Raw genomic sequence first — 15,511 nt, forward strand, 5'->3', positions numbered from 1 at the left:
TCTTGTTGTGGTACCTTGCAATTTTTGTCCAATTGCGAGCTATTTCCTTATAAAATTTTAGAAATTTAAAGTCTGCATTTTCTGATAATATTTGTGGTCGTTCACGTACATATACCCTTAATTGAAGCACTAGATTTTAATTAATTTACACTTAAGAAACAAATTTAAATTTGATACTTCGAAACTGCTTCAAGATAATGTGTTCCATAAGAAATGCAAGTAGCATCGGTGATATTTCCAATTACTGACAAGATAGTCGATAGATACCGGTACTCGCATTGCAAAATAATAATGCAATAAAATATTTAATGGTCAAGTTCAGATGAAAATCTTCATCCATTTTCAACGGTCAATTATTTTCCATTCATGAATTCACTTATTATAATAAAACTTGTAGATTTCACTTCATAGTGTATTTTATAGTATTTTGTTATAAACTAAGTATTTGTCGTAAAAATTTGATTGCTATTTTTATGTTGTGTCCTGTAGGTAATTTTGTAATTTTACAGCTTTGAAAATTGTACAATATACGTGCTAAGACTATATAAAACTGACTCGATAAAGATGCTGTCATTTGTTATGGCAATAAATATTAGGTTTACAGTTTGTTTATGAACTGCTGTATATTTCACTCTTGCCATTCAATGAATTCCAAAACGTATCCTTAAGACATGGCAGTAGTCATGTATGAACGTTACAAGCTGAAAAAGATAGCAGCTTGAAGCCATTTGAGTACGTCTGAAATCAGTAGTTATCCAGTGCAGTCTGCACCCGAGTTGTAATTCTATTTCCTTTAGCTACTTGCAGATCGTAGAAGACTCTTATTTGTGGATTAATTGAGACGTAAAGATTTAAAGAATTAATGCGTTTGTTGTAAACTAAATGGATTCAAGAATAGAATACAATGCTCTAGATGTGCTGAATCTGAGGACATTGTATAATATAACGTACTGCTGTTTTTCTTTTTTGTTAGGATAATTCAGATGTGACAGTCATTAAACAAAGTCAGACTCTCATCCCTAACAGGAGATGAGAAAATGAGGCAGTAAATTTTCACCGAGTATTTAACTTTTTTCCATATTTATTTGCCATAATATTTGTTCAGAATTTTTTGTAATGAGAAGAAATATAGGTTATAAAAGTGCAGAAAATTAAAGATTTTACAGAAAAATAACAAAGCTTTATCGGAAATAATATTTTAGGAGAAAAATTCGCTCCGGCGCCGGGGATAGAACCCGGGTCTTTGGTTCTACGTACCAAGCGCTCTGACCACTGAGCTACGCCGAATTCAATCCACAGCACCGGATCGAACTTTCCTCCTTCGATGTTTCCCTTTGTGGCCTGACTCCAAGTTAGGCATATACTGTATATGTTGACGTGTATCCAATGTCAACTGCCATTATACTAGGAGCGCACTCAGCTGAGTGACTTGCTGGCCGGGATTCCGCAGTTATATGCACTGCTAGCTAAGAGAATATTATGGATATATTAATTTGTCCTACATAATTTCTTTAATATTGACACATAATATTTTAGGAGAAAAATTAAGTGTCAATATTACAGATAAATTCTGTAGGACAAATTAATATATCTATAATATTTTATCAGAAATAGTTTCAGTTTTTCCTTGTTAATAGTATAACTGTCTGAAATTCCCACAATGCATCACTTTAAACAAAGCATTACAGGGATACATCCAGCTCAACTGATCCAAAAAATGATTTTTGTTTTGTCTGAAATCTGAAGTACAGAATTTCTCCTTTTTGTCTGTGAAAGAATTTTCTAACCATCTTTATTACTTTCCGAGTTATGACCAAAAATATGCACCAGGAGAGTACTAGACATTCTCCGAAACTTAAAATTTTCACACCATTTCCCTTATAACTCAAAAGTGTTGATGCTAAAGGCATTACACTTTGTGGTAATTGTATATGTCATAGTATGCAATACGAATAAATATATTTGTCCTATTATTAATACAAAAAATATTTTTGAGTTAAAATTTTCAGGAAAATTAAAAAAATAATAATAAAATTACTATTTACACTCCAAATAATTCTTCAATGATATTGATTCACGTTGTTGACACAAGCTTCTGGAATTGGCAGTACAAAACCTATTTAAAACATTTTTAAAATTTGGGAGCTAGGAGGGAAGCGGTATTTGATTGTAAAATAAATCGTCAAAATGTCAAAAATTTAAAATATGGAATTTTTTTTTTTAATTCTACTAATGGTTCTAGTAATTGAATATGTGGATTAGTGTCTTGCAATGTTCGAATATGAGAGAGGCTACCAAGAAATTAAAAACTTCGTTTTTACTTCATATTAAAAACTAACTGCAAAGACTGTGATAAAATCCTTAAGCGGTTAAAATATGGAAAGATGGGAGTGAAGGACAGCGAATAGTTTTATAACAAGGTGGAACAAACACGACAGGCGTCCTTATGAAGAGCAAACATAAGCGAATATCGAACTTCGTCGTACTCGACAAACTTGATTTAAGAAATATTTCATTTGATGTCAGTCTTGTAACCTAAACAAATAATACTAGTATTCCCCCTAGGAGGATAAGGAATAAAATGTATGAAAATCAAAATCTTTGTGATAATAATCCTCTTATTATACATGTTTAGTTATTTATTATCAAAGTATTAAGACTTATAATGCAGGTATAATTACTGTATTATCTAATCGGATTAGGGATGTTTGTTTATTAATAGCAATTGCTTGAATGTTGAATTTTGGTAGATGAAATTATATTTATTACTTGAAATTGTTAAAGGGTAGAATTAAAATAGAAATTATTTCTTTACTTGTAGTTTTACCGAACATAATCTAATGCAGCGGTCATCAGCACAGTCCATCCTCGGGCTAGCATCTCTTACCCGCGGATAAGACATTGCACTGGCGTGCATCAGTGGCTGCTGACGGCTATGGTATATACCTCTCCCTTCTTCACGGGGTTGCATATTTCGATGCACTGCTTACCCGTTACCTATTTCAGCGAGTGCTGATGACCACCGGTCTAATGTATTAAATAATTAAATTTGAATTTGAATTTATTTGAATTTTTTACAATGAAACGGAATTTACTTTATCAATAGTCCTCGTATATTGATCACTAGGGTACTTTAAAATTGTTAAAATTTTTATTCCTTAAAGAAATTGCCACCCTATCCATTTATCTCCTGGTTTAGTTGTCTCATGAGTGATGCCTTACTGGTGTCATTTTAGAGTTTCAAATCTGTGTTCGGACAGTTGAGTAAACAACAAATATATTGCAAAGCAAAAATATTATAGAACTTCAGTACAAGTTGAGATAAAAGTGACTTTGTGCAGATACGATATTTTCATGGACATAACTCATTACGACCTCCTCAAAAAAAAAAAAAAATGGTAATAGTTCTGAAGCGACGTATCTTGGCTTATGATCATATTGTATAAGTAATACGGGCTTTGTATTTGATTCGAAGATGAACTGAATATTTTGCTATTCAATTATCTTATAACTGATATATTATCCCTGTTACTAAATCTTGAATTGACCTACCAGTTCACATTGCAAGGACTGAAACTTTCAGTTTTGTTCCACATTTTTCAACCAGTTCACATTGCAAGGACTGAAACTTTCAGTTTTGTTCCACATTTTTCAACCAGTTCACATTGCAAGGACTGAAACTTTCAGTTTTGTTCCACATTTTTCAACCAGTTCACATTGCAAGGACTGAAACTTTCAGTTTTGTTCCACATTTTTCAACCAGTTCACATTGCAAGGACTGAAACTTTCAGTTTTGTTCCACATTTTTCTCTTTACAGGAGATAAATAATTTTCAGTTAAGCATTTAGTTATAGTGACGATTTCTTGTTACTTATCCCCAGAACTACTGAGGTCCTTGCTTCTTCTGTTTTCTTCAGTTGTTTTGCTGGAGGGTGCGTTTGTATTTAGTAGTGTGGACTCAAAAAGAATGTGTTCTCAAATTTAATTGTGTACTGAGGATGTGTTGTGTTTGTTTTTTTTTTTCTATATATTTCCTACTGATCTAGTGCATTTAATTTCTGGTCTTTCGGTTGAATATATAGGATTTCCATATCTGTTTCTATGTTGCTGTAGGTGTGGTTGGTGTTTGTGATGTGTTGTACATATATGGAGGTATTGTGTGAATTGGTTATGGTTGGTAAAAGTGTGTAACCTAGGTGTATAAATAATTATCATTAACTATGGTTCGGTAATTCGATAATGTGTTACCTATTCGTTTCCTCTTGCTGACGTATCTGTGTATCTGTGAGTACGGGGGCGTTTTCTTCATGTGTAGGAACGACAAGCCCAGTAGTAATAATCCATCAAGGTCACACATGCTCATGATGTACGTAACACATGTTGCTCCGCTCATTTCTGCCTCTACATTCCTTACTCACAAATTAAACGTTGTCTGTAATTAACTCGTAAGACGCAGACTGCAACCCTGGATTTGGACCTACATGTGTGAGCTTTACTGACATTAGTGTTTTATTTATTCACACTACGGATTCATTCATTCTTCTTGCATATTACGTGTAGGACTATGTGTGTCTACTGAGAAGACGGACTAAAATTCTTCATGCAAACCATTGGGGCATGAATTAATAACCTTATGAGTAGGGGGCGGATGTTGATGACCTAAAAATCTACTTGAAATTATCATTAAAATGCACTTAAATTAATTAAAAAATGACATAAAATTAAAAGAAAATGATGTTTAAATACTATTCACCGTACTCGCACCACAACTTCTACACCTACCTACCTTGCCTCCCGTTTCAGTTACCTGTCATCATATCATAATCTCTTCACACGCACGCAAAGTAGCCGCATACTAGCCATACCAACACATAAGACATCATCGTATTCATCATCATACACAATCTCGCTTTCGCGCTTGTGGAATACCCTACCCAGTGACATCAGAGACTGTCGGAATTTAGTAGCGTTCAAAAGCAAACTTATTAAGCATTTTCTTACTGCGTAATCAATAAAAGAAATGCTTCTCTGTTTTTGACTTTTACAATAAACTGTCTAGCTTTTATTAATCAGTTAATTTTTTAGTACTTTGATTTTATTGTATTTGTAAATTTAATATTAATTGTAATTATAATTGTAATTGTATTCTTAATATTGTAGTTGTAATCCCCTGGTAGAGGGGAAGAGAAGGCCTGATGGCCTTATCTCTACCAGGTTAAATAAATAAATAAATAAATAAATAAATAAAATAAACTTCTTAAAAATTAGTCACCTTGTTTCAATGACTGCCCTGCAAAACTCGGAGAAAGGAGGCAACTTCCTGGAATTTGGCTAAGATAAAGCAAAAGAGCATGCAACAAAATTAAGGTTTTTAAGGGAATACTACACATTTTAATGAAGGTTTACAATGTATACAATGTATTTGAATCAAAAGTGGTTCATGTCAGTGCCTTCATTCTCCATGTCCTCCTTCCGCGCTTCACTATTGTTACCAGATCTTCCAGATGAGTGTGAATGACAAAATAAATTGTGGATGCAGCGTGCATTCTTGAAGTCTTTGTGTTAAAAATACTGTCTACTACAGTAGACATCTCTTCCGAACCATGTTGAGGACAAAACGTCCTGTTCAGGACATGATGAAAGTTCCCTCCCTTCCAAACAACTTCTAAAGTCACCCTCGTACCGACAAAAGAACAGTAGCGGTCAAAGTCATCACTTAAACCAACCTGGTGTCAAGAAATTTATATTACTTCCGTTGTGTGAAGTGAAGCCTTCAGTGGAATGAAGGATGGACTTTAGAGTCTGTTCCAAACTACAGTAAAACCTGTTGAAAGCGGAAGTGACATGGTCCCGATTTTTTTTTCCGTTATGGACAGGTTTGCGTATTATTCAGGTGTAAAGTTAAAATGCAATAGTTTATCATTTGTATAACTTAAAAACAAAATGTCATGCCGCAAACTGCAAGAAGTACAAAACATTTCTTTTAACACTACTGACATTAAATCAGCTTTCTGTCGCTTATTCCAGTGGTGAATCATATTGAAGAAAAATCTCACTTTTTGTTTAATGTTATCGTAACTCACTCATTAAACGCTATTAAATCACACTAAATTTAATATCTAACGCTATACTGTAATAGTTTACTGTATACCACTGCAAATTATTTAATTGGTCTAGGATCCATCCATTAGAAGCCTTGAATTCTGATATCTATTTTTTTTTGGCAGTTCAAGGGTTTGTTTTGCAGAACAGGTCCAGAAATTGGCACGGTCTTTGAAAATGCATGGAAAACTCACTTTCACAACAGTTCATTTATTTCCACATAACCAGCGGTTTTCTGTTTTCTTTTTATGGCACCATTAATGTCCGCAAGCCACTCACTCATGAGACAGTCTTTATTTTTCACTGACTCATGAGATGGTCTTTATTTTTCAAAGTGTTACACCTGAATTTTCCACAACTGAAATTCCACCCTCGCACTTTCTAAAATTTTGCAAAGAAAACTTGTTTTTATCTTAGTGACCTTCATATTTCGTACCTTTCTTGAAATTACACACACTTTCAAAATATACTTTACATTAAAATAGTGTGTCCAAAATATTATTTCCGTTTTGAACAGTATGAGATAGTTTGTTTCCGCGTTCGAAAGTTTCCGTTTTATTCAGGGCAAATTATACATAATACATACACATTTCGTCAGGACCAATAAACTGTTCCGAAATAGACAGGATTCCGGATTATTCAGGTTCCGATTTGAACAGGTTTAACCGTACAGAACTCAAACTTCAACGTTATTCACTCATTCAGAAGGTAATTACTAAGCTTACTGACCTATTTGGTTAGAAAATGATTTTAACAGACCTATCGGCAAAGAAGAAAGTAAAATGCATTCCAAATGATATAAAAGTTCTTCAAAGTATTAAAACTTGCCAAAAAATTCCGAAAAAATACAAAAATGACCTATTAGTTCAATAACATTAAAAAATGCAAAAAATGCAGTAGGCCTAAAAGAAATTACTTTTTTACGTTGATGTTAACATAAAAAGGATTTCTATATTAATAGGCATCGTCCTAATGTGAACAATAAGAAGATGACGTTTCATCAACATCCGCCCCCTTGTTATGAGTGAATTTTCAGCCCCGGAAATATCGTAGAAGTGACTCAAGTAGGTTCCTAAAGGTACGCAGTTACTGACCGAAACAGATTTCTTTCGGCGCGTTCTGGTTTTTACTTTTTGCAATACCTTATCTCAAATTGAGCATCGCCCACTTGCCCGTATCGTCTCTGCCTGCATGACCGGATTCCGTACAAAATTCAGACCAGAGAAATCCGTACGGATCAAGATCGAAATAAAGACACTCATGACAATATATCGATTGCAAAGCCTACAATAGCAGCAATGTTTTTGCTTAGTCAACTGTCCGAAGACAGGTCTGAACCTCACAAGCGATACCAAAAAGGCACTACTATGAGCAACTAGGTTAGGAGATAATGGGGTAGGGTGGCCAGTTCCTTTCCTCCTCCATTCCATACATCGCCGTTTAGCTACATATTACACTAATCAGACTTCAGATGTATACAAACAATTGGATACTTTAAAGTATAAGGGTGCAAAGTGCCAAAATGAAACATTGGAGATAAGATAAAAAAATGTAGCTATAAGAATTGTACACATATTTGTGTCACGTTTTTTTTTACTGATAGAAAACAGCAATAGTACAGTGTTTACTCATTAATAATAGTGGTATGTAAAGACATTATTTCTCCATATTTAATTACATAACACAGATTGTGAAAAGGGTTAAGTAATGGGTACAGTTGCAGTAGAATGGTGCAAAGTCCAATACCTATTTTTTCCTATTCTGGAGCAATTTTTACTCACAGATCTGCCTGTAGAACTGCCTATGCTCCTCATTTGGAAGATAGGGAGTCATTGCTAGTAGATCCCCCTTCTTTTTTTCAGTAATTTCCCTATTTTATGCTTTAACTTGAAGCAATGCTGACTGCATATCTTTCATGTTTTTTTTTTTTTTCCTCTTTAAGCACTTTAATGGTATGCACTGCTTCATTATCATGGGACTATTTCACAGAAACACTACCTGCTTTACTAACATCATACTGAATGCAACATGCCTTAGAAATATTCAAGTTCTTGATGGAAATTAGTTGATCAGCAACATCTTGCATATTAAGGAAATATGACTGTAGCATTGAAACGGTTTGAAATGGTTTTACAACTTTAGAGTCCTGTACGATTTTAAGGAGGTCACTAGGAATGAAGGCTTTTATCACTTTCTGTCGTTTTTCAATCAAAGGTGAAATAAGAATCGCTTTGCAAGAAACTGTGGCCGCTGAGAAGGAAACGTTGTTCTATGTGCTCAAATAAACCAATGACAACTAAAAAGAGACACATGAAAACCATTACACGATTTTTGTTTTCAGCTGCACAGTTATCAGATTCTTCTTGTTTGTTATGTCCATATTCATCAGTTTTAGTACACACGAGGCAATCTCATTGGCACCTCTACTCGCGATGCTTTCATCCCACATACACATGTAAGACTGCATTGTATCACATACACAAACTCCAAAGTTATAACGTGAAAGCTGACATCTGTAAAACATTTCGCTGTGTGTAAGTTTGGGCACAAATATGACCTGTTGAAGATCCATTGCATTCTATGATGCGGCTCAAGAGGGCGCTTACCGTCTGAAACTGCATGGTGCTGGCAACGTATCATCTAAATATCTCGCTTAAGAAACACAAGTGGGTGTAACCTCTTTCATACATCATCCTCCTAGGCACATTGCACTTTTCTGCATAATAATTTCGTTTTCTATGATTTTGGCACTTTGCACCTTTCTACTTTAAAGTATCCAATTGTTCTTCCTCTGATACGTATCGTCAAGAGAGATGTACTGCCTGATGATGAAGGTTTAAATGAAATGAAAACTCGAAACTTATTTTGTACAAGGTTTGAAGTGTCCGAACTTTTAGCAAAATTTCCCTGATACAATTTTAATTTCAATTATGCGTTACTTTTGAAAGACCCTGTGTAATACATGCCTCTCAACGTTTAAAACAATTGTTTCGCTTGTAATCCGAGAGCATCGAAAGCTACGTACAACCTGTGAAAGATATACAATTGAAATAAAAAAAAATCAATCTTCGACTGTTGCCTGACATATATCTGTCCAAACAACACGAGCAGCTGTCATGCAGACTGAAATGAAGCTGCCCATGGCAGTGTGGGCTTTATTTTTGTGTTAAAAAAATTAAAGAGTTACGTTGCATCGAAACAGATGTTTTTATTGCAAACACATGTCGCTTAACATCTCGCAGCGTCAATATTTCACTGATCTCGCTCAAAGCACACTGATTCATGAAACAGAATAGTTAACCGTTCATTCATTCCAACGTTATTTAATGTGACATTAATAAAGGGACCATAGTAGAGAATGCAATTTGAAAACTAGCTTTTGTGTCAGAAATAAAAAATAATAGGCCTACTTTCATATTATTATTATTATTATAATTATTATTATTATTATTCTCCATATCCACATTTCAAATGCTTCTATTCGCTTCTCTTTACTTCGTCGTAATATGCATGTTTCTACCCCGTACAATGCCACACTCCACACAAAGCACTTCACTAGTCTCTTCCTTAGTTCTTTCTCCAGAGGTCCACAGAAGGTGCTCCTTTTTCTATTAAAAACTTCCTTGATCATTGCTATTATTATTATTGCTATTATTATTATTATTATTATTATTATTATTATTATTATTATTGAACAAATATATAATTACTGTTTTATGATTATGATGATGATGATTATTATTATTATTATTATTATTATTATTATTATTATTATTATTATTTTTGTTATTATCAACTGAGATGACACAAACTCTTGAGGGTAAAAGTATTTCCACAAAATTCATTGTTTCAATTATCATATTCTATTATTCATGTCCACACCTGTGGAGTAACGGTCAGCGCGTCTGGCCGCGAAACCAGGTGGCCCGGGTTCGATTCCCGGTCGGGGCAAGTTACCTGGTTGAGGTTTTTCCGGGGTTTTCCCTCAACCCAATATGAGCAAATGCTGGGTAACTTTCGGTGCTGGACCCCGGACTCATTTCACCGGCATTATCACCTTCATCTCATTCAGACGCTAAATAACCAAAGATGTTGATAAAGCGTCGTAAAATAACCTACTAAAAATATAAAAAAAATTATTCATATGATCCATTCACTCAGTGTTCTGCCCAAGGGCAGGTCTTTCACTGCAAACCCAGCTTTCCCCAAACTTTTCTATTTTATGCCTTCCTTTATTGTCTCCTAATATGATCCATATATCATAATGTCGTCTATCTTCTTCCGCCCCGATTTATTCTTTCGTTCACCATTCCTTCCAGTGCATCCTTCAGTAAGCAGTTTTTTCTCAGCCAGTGACCAAACCAATTCCTTTTCCTCTTCCTGATCAGTTTCAGCAGCATTCTTTCTTCACCCACTCTTTCCAGCATAGCTTCGTTTCTTATTCTGTCTGTCCATTTCATACGTTCCATTCTTCTCCATATCCACACTTCAAATGCTTATATTCGCTTTTCTTTACTTCGTCGTAATGTCCATGTTTCTACCCCATACAATGCCACAGTCCATACAAAGCACTTCATTAGACTCTTCCTTAGTTCTTTCTCCAGAGGTCTGCAGAAGATGTTCCTTTTTATATTAAAAGCTTCCTTGGGCTTTGCTATCCTCCTTTTGACTTCCTGGCAGCAGCTCATGTTACTGCTTATACAGGGACATCACTTTATTTTTACCAACATTTTTAACATTAACCTGGCTATACTCGGAAACACTGTTACCCCCCTTCCATTACAGGAGTTTGGTGTTACTAGTGCAATATGTAAACAAATCATTTTACTAGCTATAGGAGGAGAGAAAAGTAGTGTATCCATTTATGTTACATGGAAATATAGTATTACGAATTTCAGTTTGGCCATTACTTTACAGTATTTTATCAAAAAACAGTAGAATAGTAACAATTTCTTTTCACGAACTCAAGTCTTCAGGCGGTTATATACATTATGTAATGTCTACTTTATTGAGCATATTACTAACCTAATTTATTCCTGAGAATTTTGTGAGCACTTCCGTAAGAAATCCCAATTTCTACAGCTAACTTCTTAACCGACTTATTATGACCTCGCTGCATCCTTTCTCTAGCATCTTCTACAGCATCTTCTGTCACCTTTGTTGGCCATCTTACCTTTTCTTCCTTTCTGTACACTCTGTTGCTCTAAATTTATCTATCAGATTAATGACATTTCTACGAAAATATTCCGTAATGATATAATCAGGGGAAAAGAAAAAAGAACTGTTGTTCACATTGGGTTACATTGTAATTCCAGTTTCCATCATCGTCCTTCATACCTACAAATAGTAAAACAAAACTCTTGTTTAAATAACGCTGTTAAGTACCGCACCATATTATAGGGTACCGTACTTTCGGTAACTCTAATCTTCACTTGTGCTACGTTCACACAGATAATAAATTCAGTCATGCTACACACCATACCTGTGTGAAAATAAACTTCAATAATATAAGCTCTTTCTTCTATAGAAAACGCAACATATTTCTGAAGCGCACTGTACTCTGTACTGTTTACTTCACTGCTAGCAACAGCGGCCGTAAGTTTGTGTGACTGACGTTAGCAAGGACATTAGTGAAAGGGGTGGGAGTTAAGTACATTCAGAAACGCAGGTACAATAAAAATTGAAGTAAAAATAAAGTGATGTCCCTGTAGTACACCCCAAAGTATTTGAAACCGTCCACTTGCTCTGCTTCCTCATTTAGAATTCGCAAGTTTAGCTTCTAATGTATATTTTTTGTACTCGTTATTAATGACATTGAATCGACTGGAAAGTTTTGTAGTGTCATGAAATTAGATAAAGTAAGATTTTTTTTAATCATAGTGCTATGTACCTATACCCTTCAAGTAACAAGTCAAGGTTGCTGATGTCTTATAGAGATCATTTCCATGTGTTGAAGTAATGGTATGAATTTCTTTAATTCTTCAGAATCTTTATATATTCTACTCATAATATCATTATGGAGATATATCTGTACCTCAGAGCGAAAAGGTGGAAGTCCATATTTATTGATTTTGAGATAAGCATATCATTTTGATCAGAATTTCTTCCGATATCAGCTGGAAAAGATGGAAGCGCTCAAATCCGTATTCTCTTTAAATTCAGATATCAAAGGATGGAAGGACCACTGCTTTTCATTGGACTTTTATTGCTTTCTTGAAAAGTTATGTTTTTGTGACTTCCATCCATTTCGCTCTGAGGTATAGATATACGAGGGGTTCAGGAGCAAAGAGATATAAGTACATTTAAGTTGTGAGAAAATGTGGTTAAATTACTCAAGATTTCGTAAATTCCGTGAAACGTTTTATTTCAGTTTTAGTGTGTGATGTGTTAAACGATGTATCTCTTTGCCACTAAAATTGTAAATGTTTCTGCTTGCCCTGGACGCACTTATTCACGTTTTTTTTTATAAATGTGATTTGTACCCTTTTGCTTCTGACCCCCCCCCCCCCATATATTCTCAAGGAAGTGTAAGTATTTGATACTTTTAAATAAAGGTTTACAAAAACCTCCCTCATATGTACCTACAAACTATTAAACTACACAGTACATTTCTACATCATATTCCGTAATATGATAAAAAATAACAGAAGTAAGTACATTAACTTTGGTGTAATAATGTCAGCAAAACTTTTATTTAACCTAAACATCGTAAGAGGTCGAATGATGTAGCCTACCGTATTCAACATGTTCTTTCAAATTCTTGTGGCTATAAATTTTAAGACCAAATTTTTTTTAATAACAGATGGTTCGCTATATCAAGTAACTGAGACACACTACCGTTTTATATTTAGTTATATTCAGTCCATGATAACCTATTAGTAGGCTTGCCAACTTTCATAAGTAAAACTTAGGGACACAAACATTACTAACAATTTTATTGCACTAATTATTTCCAACTATCCATCCATATATTACAGTAAATAGTTCTTTCTGAGAATTTTTTTTACAATTTTTCTGAGAGAGAGGAAGATCTTTTTTTTTTTTTTTTTTTTGCTTCAACGTATTAAGGGAATGTTCGTGGAAAGTTTCTGCACAAAACCGGTCCTTCTCTCGCTCAGTAAAATTGTAAAAAATTCTCAAAAAGAACTATCATAATATTATTAGTATCACAATAGTACCAATCTTTACCCTATACGTACATCATTTCATATGTAAAAAAAATATAAAAACTTACCAAAATGACAACAAAACATGTTTAAAATAGTATAAATTTGTGATAAAAGAAATGTTAACTTGTTGGACACTAGGAACCCACCATTTTGATGTAATTAATAACCTAACTTAACGTAAGCAGAACTAACCCGAACTAACGTAATCTGCCTACACAAAAGATTCCAGCCACTTTTCTCGGAAAACACAGAGACGTTTACATGATTTATCACCAAGCTATCAGATCTTATCACATTTGAAGGGCTACAGTTGTCGTCATTGATATCTAGGCTATATCTATAATAGAAATGGTCGTAATTTTTTTTCTTTTTTTCATTTTTCCGCCGAACCAATAAATGACGCATCAAAGTGGACATAATACTGAATGGCGTAAATTAAAGTCAAAGTGCATAAGATGAGCTCAGAGGATAGATGATTCAGTAAGTACCCTATAGGCTGTAATCAAACTTGCCCTAACTTATGTATTATGATCATTGTACTTGTCACTCTGCAGACACATCGAGAATTAAATTTCTGCCTTCAACATTTCTACTAGAGTCATTTCTCCATTTCGTCACATATTGGAAGCATGCCTGTACGAGACTGTGCGATCCAAACTAAATCCAACAATATGATAGGAACGAAAGTCAGCTGTAAATGTCTAATATGCCTTGAAATCGGGACATTTTGATGCATGTGCAATTTATTTCGGGACGCGGGACGCAATGGTCAAAATCGGAACTGTCCCGATAAATGCGAGACGGTTGGCAAGTCTACCTATTAGGAATGACTGACTTAATTTTAAATCCTTCTACAGTTTATTCCACGCTATTTGTTCTGTTACTATTAGGCCTAAACGTTTGAGGTTCATTACAAAGACACTGGATTTAATACAGACTTTTATAATAAAGGCACAGACGTGCACAATATGTTATGAGAGCTATATACAATCCAACGCCCAGCGGAAAGTTTTAATTTTTCGTTTTGCTGCATAAACACACAAAAAACCAAGCAACGCTGGCGTAATAAATCCACAGAGCGCTGTATTTGTTAGTTCTACAATTCGACACCAGTTGTTCGCACGGAGTTACAAAAGCCGTCACCAGATAGCAGACTCTACAACGCTGGTACTACGTCAGCAGCGACCACAAAAATCCCACAGGCGATTAAAATGGGAACCACGATTAGTTTCACCATGGCAGGGTGCTTAAAAATAAAACCGTGACTCTACGTCCATTAGCTGTAAAATAATACCGGTATCCTTAGGGATTCAATGCGAGTGAAAATTGTGGAATTAGTGACCGTTTGTGAAAAATTTAGGCTTTAATATCTACCTTCATTTTTTAACATATTAAGGTCTTTATTTTACTAGAATTTATAATTCTAAACTTGCGTGATATGCAGATGCAGAGAGTGACATTCTATTATCTGTTGGTAGATCTACAATTTAGTATTACTAATAGCGATATTAGGCCTACGTCTGCATACATTACAAGCTAACTGAAACATAGGTTGTATATTTTGGAAACACTTCATACAAAACTGATCTTAGAGTCTTTGTTACGTGCTGTACTTCAACATAATATTGCAGTATAATATAGCTACAGTTTACATGTAAGAATGGTGATAAGTAACAGGATTGCGTAGACCTCGAAAACCTTGAAACTGAGGACGCGGAATTTATGCAGTATGCTTGAAAACGTCTAAACTTCTCGAACGGTTAAGTACACTATAGTAAAATGTCAATGTTTTAAATAATTTGCTTGACGAAAGAACTTGTAATATGTATGTACATTGTAATAATAAAATATAATAACATGCCTTGACAAAATTAAAATTTGTAATAATTACAAGCAAAATATAAATAACTTTTTCGATTTAGGCCTATGAGAGGCAATATAACACAACAAAAGGCTAGTCTATATTTCATACAGTGCAGTCAATTATCCCACTTGTTTTCTTACAGCTACAAAATATTACTACAGAAGATAATAAGTAAGCACAACTTCAAACAGATTAGGCCTATAACTAGCAATCTAAGACTACATCAATTGCGCGTAAATATTTTGTAGTGAATATCACTTAGAATTAGAGTTAGGCCTATTTATTAAATTAACAACAAAATTGTGTGTCATACAATGAAATATCTAGCTGAAATATTTTATTAATGAACTGACTAATTCAAAATTATAAAACTTGT

Source organism: Periplaneta americana, chromosome 14 (genome assembly GCF_040183065.1).
Source record: "Periplaneta americana isolate PAMFEO1 chromosome 14, P.americana_PAMFEO1_priV1, whole genome shotgun sequence".
In the NCBI taxonomy this organism is placed as follows: Eukaryota; Metazoa; Arthropoda; class Insecta; order Blattodea; family Blattidae; genus Periplaneta; species Periplaneta americana.